This window comes from Podarcis tiliguerta (assembly GCF_965153285.1).
Source record: "Podarcis tiliguerta genome assembly, chromosome: 17".
Lineage (NCBI taxonomy): Eukaryota > Metazoa > Chordata > Lepidosauria > Squamata > Lacertidae > Podarcis > Podarcis tiliguerta.
The window spans coordinates 14,789,662-14,803,406 of record NC_139550.1 but is presented as its reverse complement, the minus strand read 5'-3'; the positions used below and the strand labels follow the sequence as shown (position 1 = coordinate 14,803,406).

General features: G+C 41.9%; 1 protein-coding gene across 18 annotated transcripts in view; it reads right to left on the bottom strand.

The window, feature by feature from the left end:
• PALM2AKAP2 (PALM2 and AKAP2 fusion) overlaps positions 1-13,745 on the bottom strand; it is a 216,475-nt gene that overhangs the window by 32,353 nt on the left and 170,377 nt on the right. The window lies entirely within an intron of this gene.

Here is a 13,745-nt window from a genome sequence, read left to right as displayed (position 1 = left end):
GGTGCCACTGAAAGCCCGTCTCTCTATTTTTTTGTAAGAAAGCATGGTGTTACCATGTATAAACGGACTGCAGCCACAAAAATCGCATCATTTTGTTATGTTAAATTTAGAAAGCGACATGGGTTGCAACTGCAGAGTTATCCTGTTGCAGCCCTGATTCACAAGATTGTATGAGGATCCTAAAAGTATACAGTACTGAAAGATGTAAAAAGGAAAGGAAAGATGCAGGCCGAATGCAAAAAACAATAATAACCCAGAAGTGGTGGCAATATACGAAGCAAAGAAATGTTAATGCCATTATTTTAACACACTGAGGGACGCTTTCTTACAAGGCATGTAAGAGGACCATCTCTCCCTATATAAACCAACCTGGACTCTGTGTTCATCATCTGAGGGCTTTCTTCATGTGCCTTCTCCATGAGAGGTCCGGAAGGCGGAAACACAAGAACAGGCCTTTTCTGTATTGGCTCCCCATTTGTGGTATGCTCTCCCCAGGGAGTTTTACGCGGCACCCTCATTATATATTTTAGGCACCAGGCAAAAACGTTCCTCTTGAACCAGGCCTTGAGCTGATTAATATTCTACAGCCTTTTAAATGTGCTTGGGGTTGCATTGTTTTGTTGCTTCTATTTTAACTTCCTTGGAAGTCAAACAGCAAAGTTCCCAAATGTCGCAAGCCCAGAAGTGACTGTTCCGGTTTGCGAACTATTTTTGGAAGCCAAACTTCCGACGGGGCTTCCGATTGGCTACTGGAGCTTTTGCCGTGCTTTGGTTTTTGAATGTTTTGGAAGTCGAACTGACTTCTGGAATGGATTCCATTCCATTTTCAAGGTACAACTGTATTTGTGCTTTTATCTAGTTTTTTTTCTTGTGAACTGCCCTGAGATATTTTGATGAAGGATGGTATATAAGTCTTAATAATATTTACATTAATAATAATATTTGAAACCCTGTTCAAATACAGCTTACTCCCAGTAAGCATGTTTAGGATTGCCACTGAAATGTAACTCCTCATGCAACTTTGTATCATGATAGAGATCCACACACAAAATTGTAATTGCTGTTCAAAATTCAGAGCAACTGTGCAGAGTGGAGATTGGCAAAAAAATAATAATGCTGGTTCCTTCTACTGGGCCATGTTACTGAGAAAAGATGAGGTCTCAGCTTTTATGTGTTTTTAAAAGGTGAAAGTCCCAACTTATACATCTGAACCCTTCTCAGTTTATGGTTATCAGGGCACCTAACTTCATATGATATAATAATAAGAATTTATTATTTATATCCCATCCATCTGGCTGGGTTTCCCCAGCCACTCTGGGTGGCTCCCAACAGAATATTTAAAAACACGATAAAACAGGTGTATACAAATCATAGTATGAGGGCATATCTACATACAGTGGTACCTCGGGTTAAGAACTTAATTCGTTCTGGAGGTCCGTTCTTAACCTGAAACTGTTCTTAACCTAAAGCACCGCTTTAGCTAATGGGACCTCCTGCTGCTGCCGTGCTGTTGCTGCGCGATTTCTGTTCTCATCCTGAAGCAAAGTTCTTAACCCGAGGTACTACTTCTGGGTTAGCGGAGTCTGTAACCTGAAGCTTCTGAAACCTGAATTGTCTGTAACCCGAGGTATCACTGTACTAGTTTAAGTCGTGTTGGGTGCTGTATCTTCCCTCTGCCCATCCAAGGGAACGCATGCAAAACCAATTTAAATCTGTAGCGAGTGTCGGCTAGATGAGCAAAACAGTGTGTATATACCGTTGCTTGAAAATAAAGGCTATACAATTCAGCATAGCGAGGGAAACTGAAGCATTCATTGTTCCTAAGGAAAGTGTAGTTCACGCAATGCAGTGTGTTCCAATAATTTATATCTAGCAAAACCAATTATGTGAAATCCCTGGGCTATAAATACAAGTTCAGAAGGGAACAAAAAACATTCCCTTTTATTTTCAGTGCCCATTATTTGTTGCTCATTTTCAGGCATAAGAAGTGCACAACGTTTTAACTCCTCGCCTCGGTCTGGGGTGGCAGGCAAAACAATCCAATGCAACGGCGTTTTCCAAAAAGGAACTGCCCTCGATTGCAAGCATCCTAAGGTGCCTGAAGTCAGTTTAATGGCACAGGAAACCAGGCCATCAAGACATTTACATGCTAATGCAATTATGGGGTAGACTGGAGAACACAAGCCTCTAGAGAATAGCTGTAGATGCTACATTATTTTTGAGGGGTGGGGAGGGGAGAAAGAGAGATTGTCCCAGTATATTCTTTCCTGCAAATCAGTCTATTTGCACTGAATCTGAAATGGCATTCATACAAGTAAAAAAGCACATGTATGGAGAGCTAGTGTCTTCGGAATGAAATGTGGCATACATTGTGCAAAAACACCACTGGAACCATTAACTGAATAATAGGATTTCCCTATAAATAGACATATTTTGCAGCATACTATATGGTCTTTCTCTTAACATGGACATCAAATCTAATCTCAGGACTGAAAAAGCAAGATGGAGACATATCACAGATTAACCAAGAGTTATTTTTTAAAAAATGTTTCATTTCATAATCAGGTATCAATCAGTGTTGCTTGTTATTCTGAGCTATAGAATGTTTAGGCTGAGATTCTATGCACAGTTACTTAGGCATAACCCGGACATAATTCAATGGGACTTGTTTCTGCGTGAGCAAGTATTTTTGGTCTTCTGTTCATCACTTGCCTTCTCTTCTACCTTCTAAAGTTGTGTGTTAGTTTGAACACTCAGAAGGACTGAATGCTAAAGGCTCTCCTGAAATGACCTACTTCAGGTTCAAGGTTACTTGGCTATGGGCAGGGGGGGAACCTCCCTGCACATAGAAAACTAGGGTATCAGGGATAATGCTTCAGTGATATAAATCTACAGTAACTATAGGATAGACAGGGCAGGACAGGACAGGATAGTAGAGCATCCAGGTTAATTTCCACTAGAAAATCTCTGTACTGCTACTTAGGGGAAAATAATATTATTATTGGGTAGTATTCAATTGGGTTTTATTCACAGTAGACCCACTGAAATTAATGAACATGACTAACTCGGGTTATTTAATTTCAAGAGGTCTACTTCTGTGTAAAACTTAAGCTGAATTGAATACCAGTCAATATTGGTGAACCAGTCCCAAGTTGTTAATGCAGTGGTTCCCAAACTTTTTTTTTTTTTTTTGGCTGCTACTGACATCTTGCAGCTTTTATTCATTCAGAAGGCAAGATGTGCCTTAAAATGGGATTGGCAACAGATCATGACTTTATGAAGTCAGCTATTACTAGTGGTGGTGGTGCTAAAACCAACTGAAAGATTGAATTAGCATCACTTGTATATTTATTTTTAAAATATACATTTATATTGATTAGTACCTTAAAGGAGGGACGCAAGTGGCGCTGTGGTTTAAACCACAGAGCCTAGGACTTGCCGATCAGAAGGTCGGTGGTTTGAATCCCTGTGACGGGGTGAGCACCCGTTGCTCAGTCCCTGCTCCTGCCAACCTAGCTGTTCGAAAGCACATCAAAGTGCAAGTAGATAAATAGGTACCGCTCCAGCGGGAAGGTAAACGGCATTTCCGTGCACTGCTCTGGTTCGCCAGAAGCGGCTTAGTCATGCTGGCCACATGACCCGGAAGCTGTACTCCGGCTCCCTCGGCCAATAAAGCGAGATGAGCACCGCAACCCCAGAGTCGGCCACAACTGGACCTAATGGTCAGGGGTCCCTTTACCTAGTACCTTAAGCATTTTACAAAATAATAAATACCGTAAGAATAATGATGAAACTGAGAAACGAAAATGTGGTGCAAATACAGTGCAATAAGAAATGTTAAAATCCTAAAAATACAAAAATATAGCAGCACATCTTCAGAGTCAGTGATCTGCACTGGAACTACAAGAAAAGAACCTTCCACATTGGATTTTCCATCCCCAACCTACAATGCAAGCACATCTTCGGTTCCAGCTTTCGAACCTACTTCTTTCTATCGTAACATATAATTTCATTTGTAGCATAAACAGGACTATTACATTTTTTTTGCTCAGGCTATGAAGAGCACCTTTCACCAACACACTTGTACAATGAAGAAGAAGGAAAGGCAAATAACTGCCAAGCAGAAATTTTCTTATAATGTGAGTTATATTTTGGCAAGCTCTAGCTTTTGTTTGCTTGTCTTAACCGAAAGTACAAAGAGCCACAAGAAGCATTGTAAAACAATATGCTATTAAAGTGATCCATTCAACTAAAACAAACGTTTCCCGTCCCATACGTCTCGTGTGTTTATTTTATCAGTGCAAACTAATATTCTGATTATGCAATAAGATAGCAGCATGCTACATTCACCCTAACAGGAATTTCTTCTTCCCAGGTCAACGGTACATTCAAGGGAAAAAAATATTCCTGGTTTTACGGGTGGGGAAGGGAAATGTAGTTGCTTTTAGTTCTACATGTCTAGGAAATCAGCAAGCACTTTATGGATATTTACTGCTGCATAGAATGTTGGTGTGAAACTTGCACCATTCCAGAGAACCAAACTTGTGAGAAGCCCCTATATTCTGATACAGTCAAGAGGAATGAATAAGAATACCCTGTCCTGTGCCTTTGAATCTCCACCCATCCAGTGGCTTGACAGAGCTGACCCTGCCAAGCCTTCTTTAGTGTAAGTTTAGAGTCACTAGGAAAGTGCAACTAGGCTCACAGTAATTTTTGGGTTGGCTAAAGAAACGACTGCCATCAGACATGGGTCTCATTTTGCCATCGGGTCAAATGCCAATCGGTTTTAGGAAGAAGACTGGCTCCTATGGGCTTCAGATTCCCATAAATATGTGAAGTTTTACCCTCAAGCTTTTGCATTCTTGGGAAGCATGTGATCAGAAGTCCCAAGATGGTTCATCTCAGAAATTTGTCTCTGCAAGGAACGTGGCCAAGTTAGATTGGCTTTAGTAATTTTATTTACAAGCCTAATTGTTGCCTTCTATTAAACTTCTACTGTTAACCCCTCCCAATATAATTTATATTAGACATCTGGCTATAGCAATTTTAAAAGGCAAATATCTGGAACTTCTCATCAATTCTTCCCCCCCCCCCCCATGTGCTATAATGACATGGCTAGCCTACATTTTGTGTTCTAAAGACACTTCACAAGTTTTGGTGATGGTTTTGGGCTGGGAACTTAAGTCCAAAGCTCCTCTCATTGTTTATTTATTTTAGAGCTGGTTTTGGAAGGCAAGGACCTGGAGGAAAGGACTCAAAAACTCCTCCATATGGCTGAATGGGCATGGGTATGGCAGGAGGTTTGCCGTGTCTGGTGGCAAGCCAATGTAATTTTGTTTTGCTTTGAGGAAACCCATTTACAGAAAAAGGAGCGGTCCAGTAAGGGGCACCCCCCTCCAACACACCGTGATTCACAGCACAATTTTACTTTCCTTTCCTTAAGGCCTACTTCGTTAGAGGTTTAGTCCTCCACATAGTACCACTCATGGGTCTTGGCACTCATCTAGCCTGAAGAGAAATTAAATATCTAGCAAAGTAAACTGTTTTGCAAGATAAGAAAACATTTATGGCATGTGACATCAGTTTTCAGTCAGCAGCAGGAGTTCCCCAGAGAGCTTCTTTGAACAGAAACTTAAAGATAGCATCCAAGTTCCTTTTTGCACTCATTGACACTTCCAGTGCAATTCTTTTCTAAGTACTTTGAATGTGTTAAGATTGACTAATGCATTGTTTAGTTACACAGCAGAGATCACCCTAAAGAATGAATGCAACCAAAAAAATCGGATTACAGAGAAAGAAGTCATCCTTTTACTGTATTTACACCACAGATTGGCAACCTGTGCCTCCGCAACCGCTAGTAGTCCTAGCTTCCTTTTATGTGGTTCTTGATGTTTCCAAAAAGCCTCTCCCATTCTTGCATCCCATCATGGTTCCTTCCTCCCTGCCTGCCCATTTCCTCCTTTGTCTTCTCGGGGGGTGGGGGGAGAACTTTCTCCTATAACACACTGAAAACAAATTGGTATGTGGCATGTAGTGCCCAACAGATTCTCCTGAGAGCATGTGTCCCTCAGATAGTGAAAAAGATTGCACCTGATTTACACTGCTATTGTACATTCAGAAATATAACTTATTCTCCATTGTGAAGGCAAATAAATAAAAAAAACTTTGCAGTCCTGCACTTCTGTTACCAACTGCATTTTCCAAGACTTTTCAAAGTCAATTAAAAACACTAAGCCAACTTTAAAAGTAAATAAAAAGAGCTACTTCTTATTGCACATGTAATATCTAAAGAGTTACATAGGACATGTTCTCCTTGCCTATTCATAATAAAGGTAAAGGGACCCCTGACCATTAGGTCCAGTCGTGACTGACTCTGGGGTTGCGGTGCTCATCTCGCTTTATTGGCCGAGGGAGCCGGTGTACAGCTTCCAGGTCATGTGGCCAGCATGACTAAGCTGCTTCTGGCGAACCAAAGCAGTGCACGGAAACACCGTTTACCTTCCTGCTAGAGTGGTACCTGTTTATCTACTTGCATTTTGACGTGCTTTCAAACTGCTAGCTTGGCAGGAGCAGGGACCGAGCAACGGGAGCTCACCTCGTCGTGGGGATTCTAACCGCCAAACCCTCTCATTTGTTCATTGAACAGGTTATGGGCAGCCGAGGTCAAGAACAGATGAAGCTGACCATTTCACTCAGTATTGTGTACACCAGGCATCCTCAAACTCGGCCCTCACCCCATTGCGGGGATTCGAACCACGACTTTCTGATCGGCAAGTCCTAGGCTCTGTGGTTTAACCCACAGCGCCACCTGCGTCCCTTTTGCCTAATCACAGCAGCAGGTTAATGTCAACTATTCTATCTGCACTCCACCACCCCCATATGCCCCATCAATTAATTGCATTGTCCTTTAATTAAAAACATGAATTAAGCATACACAAGCAAGGTAAGATCTAAACAGATGAAAAGAACAAAAAACAAGTCTTATGTTGTACACCACCACCCTGAAATCTGATACGATGAAGGTCACTAGAACCATGCTTGAAAGAAATTAAGTAAAATATATTGGGTGGTACCCAATATTAGTCTTACTCAGAACAGACCCAGTTAAATCAATGAACTTCCATTAAGCTGGTCTAAATCTCTCCCTAGTTTGTAAGGGGGACTGGGACGGCTTTGGATCCAAGCTGTTTCCCGGTCAACCCCTATCAACGGCTGGGTCAGTATAAGGTTGGCCTGTATTACAGATGGGAGACTCAGAAAGTGTGGCCAAGAACTTCCCAAAGGAAGTATGCCACTTACTTATCTAATGATTTCTAAGCTAGGCTGAAAATGTGAACTGCAGATCTTTTAGATCATATTTATGAAGCAGCAGCAGCAGCAGCAACATCATCATCATCATCATCAACAACAACAACAACAAATTATTTGCCACCCATCTGACCAGGCTGCCCCAGCCATTCTGAATGGCTTCCAACAAATTATAAAACCACAGTAGCACTATCTTTTTACTTGGGAGTAAAACTTGCTTCTGAGCAGACTAGCATCGGACTGCCCAGTTAACCACATGATCTCCCAGTCACTCTCCACATTAAACATCCAGACTTTTCCAAACTTTCCTGCTCTCCCACCATTCTAAATATATATATATATCAGCACTACTGTTGCAATATATATCTTTCATCCACGTGGCCTCAAGGTAATCTGATTTAGAAGGCGGATGGAGTATTAAACAATTTAAGGAACTGAGAAGTGTTCCCTTCTCAGACACTGCCATGCTGTGTGAACTGGAATGGGAGACTTTGCAGTGCCTCAGGAGTTTTTTCCAGACTGCTGCTCCACCCACCTCCCCTGTCTGGAGCATTGTAGCAGTAAACTATGCAGGAGAAAGCAAGTGAGGAAGATGAAGAAGAATCCCATGAGCACTGGGTGTGTGCGTGTTGTGCAACAAGTGCTCTTTCAGAAGTACAGTGCTGATCTTGCTATTCCCTAGTCTTCCACAACCCAGGCAACCCAGAAATTGCCACAACCCAGGCAACCCAACTGTTGGCAACTGGCACAGTGAAGCCTTACCCATCCTGGTGCCCCCTTAAGGTGATTTGGAATATTGTACCACCATCATCGGCCTCGGCTGGGGATGATGTGAGTTATACAAAACAACAGGAGGGCACTAAGTTGGGGGAAGGATGCTCTGGAATATCACCAGTACACTCCTGCACAAAACTTCCAGGCATGAACAGCCATTGGCTTATCTCACCTTTTACCTCTCTTGAGCTGCAGGGAACAACCAGCCAACCCATGATAGTTCTTGACATTCTGTCACACTGCAAACTGACCAAGAAACAGAACCCTGCATGGGTCAATGCAGATGAAAAGGTGAGGCTACGCACAAAGCAGCAGGCTATTGATTCTCAAATGGCCAATGCCACCAGGGTCAGGTAGCTAGTATAAGTCTCATTGTCCACAAGGGCACCCCTTAACTTTCTCTTACGTAAGTGAATACTTGCTGGTTATTCCTATGGGTGTGCGTAAAGCACTTGGGGATGCTAGCATGGGCAATGACAAAATATGTTATTTCCACAGACACAGGATGGCCTGGCTTTCAGTAACAAGGGGTGCAATGTTCCACGAGTCTCTGTGCACAACAGCCCACCCTCCACAGCATCCCCTTAACACATGAAAACTTGACACAGATCCTACTTGTCAAAATGATAGAGATTTCTCTGTTGAAACCAAGAGAACATAATAAAAACTTGGTGATAATCAGAGCTGGTGGGGGGTGCAATGTTCTTCTGGAATCTGAAACATTTTGTTTAAATCCTTGGCACAATGAATTATAAAATTAAAGTATTAGATTAAAATTTCTTCCCTTTTAATAACACTGTTCCTCATTTACATTTCAGATAGGGATCACAGTTTTGCCAGTATATGTATGTGCTTGTATGTGCATAATCAGTGATATTATATAAACATATAACTATTGCAAAATCAAAATCAGAAAGGATACTGGTTATCATACATCACATTCTTAAACAACAACAACAACACAGGCCAACAAATGTTTCTCATAATTCAGAAAATATTGTGATTTCAGACAGCACAAAGCAAATTATTTTCTTACCCTCAAATCTTGTTCCATCGAAAGGCAGAGTACCTGCCATGGTGCTGTGTACCTAAACATCTTTGGCAACTTCACCAAACAAATGGCAAAAGGCACACTGAATTTCTCAGCTGCTTGGGTTGGTTTTCATTGGGAACATTTAACACGAGGAAAAGAGCTGAAGTTATATTTCTCAAAGGTCTCTGGTGCTTGAATTATAAGCTGCAGTAACAACCATCACACTTGCACCCAGAGGAACTGAATAAGTAATTCACTAAGAGGCTTTTTTTTCCTGGGAAGAGCTTAGCTCAAACTCAATTAGCAAAAATAGGATGATAACCTCTGCAGCTCCCACTTCTCCAAGCTGTAGTTTGACAATAGACTGCATGGGCCAGTTTGGATATCATGATAAAGCATAATTCCTTTTGATGGGGATAAGCTGTGGGCAAGACTCGAGCTCAGGCAATCTTCCCACTCCTTTTCCACCATGGTCCAAACTGTAGTTAATATTAAACTATGGTTTGCTTCAAACAAGCCAAGTCCAAACTCTGGGTTATGAAGCTGACTTATTTGAACAAACCATTTGAACAAGCCATGGGGAAAGCCACTGCTGCACACAATTAAGAGAAACTAACTCTTGGCACCTCTCCTCCAACCCTGATATCCAATCCAATTGTGAGGATATTTACAGAGACTTTTTTTCGGGCAATACCTGCTATACAACTTCATGTACATTTTCTGGTACAGAGAAAGGCCAGAGTATGTATTATGTACTGAAGTTCTCACCCTGGGCCAGCAGGGGGATACTGTAGATAGTTCAGGTCCACATATGCAAATAAGGGATTGAAAGTTACGTTCAGTGATTGGATAGTTACAGAAAGTTGTTACTGTTGCTTTGTAGTGGAGCTCTATATAAGCAGGCTGGCTGAACCCTTCAGTTCAGTTCTGTTCTGGCCTGTGAATAAACAAGAGCTGTTTGAAGAATTGCTGTGTCGTCTGATATGTTCACCCACAACTTAACAGTATGAGTAAGTTTTGGGTCTGGCCCATGGTTCTAAGATCTTATTGGGCTAGAATTCACCTTAGTTTTGGAGGTAGTATTGAAGTGGGACTGGACAAGACAACTGGTTAGTGAGGGGGTGGGGTTTACCAAGAATGACAAATAGTATTTCCCCCCAAGTGACAATTGTGTTAAGATTTTTTTTTTTTTTTAGGCGGGGTAGGGAGGAAAAGAAGACAATCCTACCCATTATGAATACAGGAAACAATATCCTGAACTGCATGGCATAAAATCCTTGCCCCTACTGCCCCATGAATCCCAGTATAGATACACTTCCTTCCATCTCTAGCAGCAATGGGAGCAAATAACATTTCCCCTCTCTTCAGTTCCTGTTTCAAGGCATTTCCCCAGAATGCCAGCAGTAGCTGTTTTCAGTAAAGGGGACATTCCGTTGGGGTTCAACAAGGTTCATTTGCAATGCAACAGGGAAGAGGTCTCTGCAGAGTAAGGATGGAAAAATCTGTCAATTTTGGTTCTCTCGGTTTCTCATTTTCCCAGTCTTCAATTAGTTTCTCCACATTTCTAAAGCAATTTGCAAATTGTCTTTTTAAAAAAAAACCTTCTAGGAAATTCTTCAGCATTTTAGTGCATATGCCTCCTAACAAACATATTTTTGGGTACACAGTTTTGAGTAACGAACAGATGTTTTTCCCCTAAGCGATTTTTCCTGATATAATGCATTTTCATATATTATCTTCGCTAATATATTCATTTATATATTCACTTTTACCTAACATATGCATTTTTGTAAACACTGGTTTGTTGGAGAACTGCATTGCAAAATCTGGATAACTGTGAGTTTGAAAGGCGTTATGGCAGTTTATGCAGTGCCCGCCTCCTCTCTCACTTAATTCAGATTCATATGAAACAGAACTAGAAAAAAGTTTTGAGTTTGGGGTTGTTGTTGCTAAAAGACGACTACTTCTCTCTCTTTTTTCCTTTTTAGAAATAGCTTGGTAATAAACACCCTAATCTAGCAGCAGCAGCTGGTTAAGAGTTTAGACATTCTTAGCACTACAGAGACAACATTCCATGCCAGCCTATTCATTATTGAAGACAGATGCGAGCAATGAGCCTTCACAGAGCACTTCTGCATAAGCGTTCCTAGCTTTCCTTTACTTAAAAAGAAAATCAGTAGCCCTCACAGTTGCATCAAAAATAAGTAAAGAATTGTTTGTATTCGTAGTATTTTTAAAGTAAGGTTCTCAAAGTGTAAGGTAAAGGGACCCCTGACCATCAGGTCCAGTCGTGGCCGACTCTGGGGTTGCGGCGCTCATCTTGCTTTATTGGCCGAGGGAGCCAGCGTACAACTTCCGGGTCATGTGGCCAGCATGACTAAGCCGCTTCTGGCAAACCAGAGCAGCGCACGGAAACGCCGTTTACCTTCCCTCCGGAGCGGTCCCTATTTATCTACTTGCACTTTGACGTGCTTTCGAACTGCTAGGTTGGCAGGAGCAGGGACCCAGCAACGGGAGCTCGCCCCTTTGCGGGGATTCGAACCGCCAACCTTCTGGTCGGCAAGTCCTAGGCTCTGTGATTTAACCCACAGCGCTGTGCATATGACTGCAAAAATCAAAGTGATCATTAGGCAATGGAGTGTTGATTACAGCAAAATAAATAAATAAATAAATAAATAAATAATGGATGGTCAAGTCATGCTCTTGTTTATGCAAAATGGATGCTTAAGATAGCACTGATGGTGGGAGAAATTAGCTACGGTCTTGGGGGGTCAAGTTGTTAAATGTTCTCTGGCTATTTTCATCAGCAGATATTCAAGCATCTGCTATGCAAGGAATGGAGGGGAGAGTCTGAAGCAGTTCCCATCTCTCTGTTTACCCACAGGAACATGCAGCTGTTATGACCTCTTGACTCATCTCCATCCTTTTAAGGGAAAGGGCAGATAGTGTCTTCCTCTGGACATGCCACACACTAAAGTAAATACTAAGGGACTAGATGCTAAATTGGAATAGGCCAAGCATTTCATGTTGCTTGCCAGATTAGCTATTGAACTAAAAGCTCAGCAATAACTAACACACACAAAAAGAATGTGCTTTTATGGATTATGAAGTTTAAAATTGTGAGAACACAAGGAAACTCCCAGATTCAGCAGGCAAGTCTTATAACATTATACAGTCCAACGTTGGTTGTCGAATGTAATCCTTTCTGGAAGCCCATTCGGCTTCTGAAATATTCGACAACTGAGGTGCAGCTTCCGATTGGTTGCAAGAGCTTCCTGCACTCAAGTGGAAGTCGCGTCGGAAGTTCGGCTTCCAAAAAACGTTAGAAAACCGGAGCATTTACTTCCAGGTTTTTGGCGTTCAGAAGCCGAAACGTTTGAAAACGGAGCCATTCAACAACCGAGGTTTGACTGTACAAGTTCCAGAAAACAGGGCTACTTGTGTTAAATATATGTTATACTTATGCACAGATTCCCATGAAGATGGAAGTGTATGCAACACTCTCAATCAGGGCAAAAAGGTTGGGAGTACCTCCAGGGTTCTGGTCCAACTGGGACAAACTGTGGTTTGTCTAAGCAAAGCAAGATCAAAAGCATGGTTTCTAATCTTGAGTATTTTGGATAGTTACATCCAAACCAATTCTCTCTGGGTCTCAATGGTTAGAGCAATTTTACTGTACATATTACAGGTGTGTCCAACATTGGTTGCATTCCAAATCAACAATGAGCTGCCCAACAGATTCCTATCCTATTTGAAGAGAATTAAACCCCAAACGCACAGTAATAAATACTGTTTGAAATATTGCACTTTTCTCCTCTCAACAAAAAATCATGAACAGTACAAGATGATCATTCTGAGCAGAACTAGGCAAAACTCTGTGTAGAAGCTTAGAACAACAGAGGGGATTCATCACAATCAGCACTCAAAACTGCATTTAGCACACACCCAGAAAAAAGCACATGCATATCTTGTGGTTCTGCAAATTTAGATTATTATGGTGCAGTTATGCAAAATGCCTGAAGGGAAATCTTAAATTTTAAGGGGCATATCAATGCTAGCATTCTGCAGTGCTAGCAAGTGCATTCTTGCATCTGCTTCCTTCTTCTAGTCAACCCATAACTACTGAGCTTGGCTATTTATTTAGGGTAACAGTCACAAGATTAGTAGTTATTCCCTATCAGACCTCGGGGATGAACACACTTAACTGATAATTGCAATGTATTTCATCCTTTTGGCAAATCTGCCTACTATAGGTAAAGGTAAAGGTACCCCTGCCCGTACGGGCCAGTCTTGACAGACTCTAGGGTTGTGCGCCCATCTCACCCGCGTCCCTGCCTACTATACCCTGATGTGTTTGAGACTTTGAAATGCTGGGAGATTCAGTGTTGCCTGGAGGGGCTGCAGCAACCATTCTCTCGGTGATCCATTTACCATAAAGATCAAGGCTTCCTAACAACAGCACTTAGCTGCCTGCATTAGCTCCGCCTTTTAAAAGGTAAAGGTACCCCTGCCCGTACGGGCCAGTCTTGACAGACTCTAGGGTTGTGCGCCCATCTCACTCAAAGAGGCCAAGGGCCAGCGCTGTCCGAAGACACTTCCGGGTCACGTGGCCAGCGTGACATCACTGCTC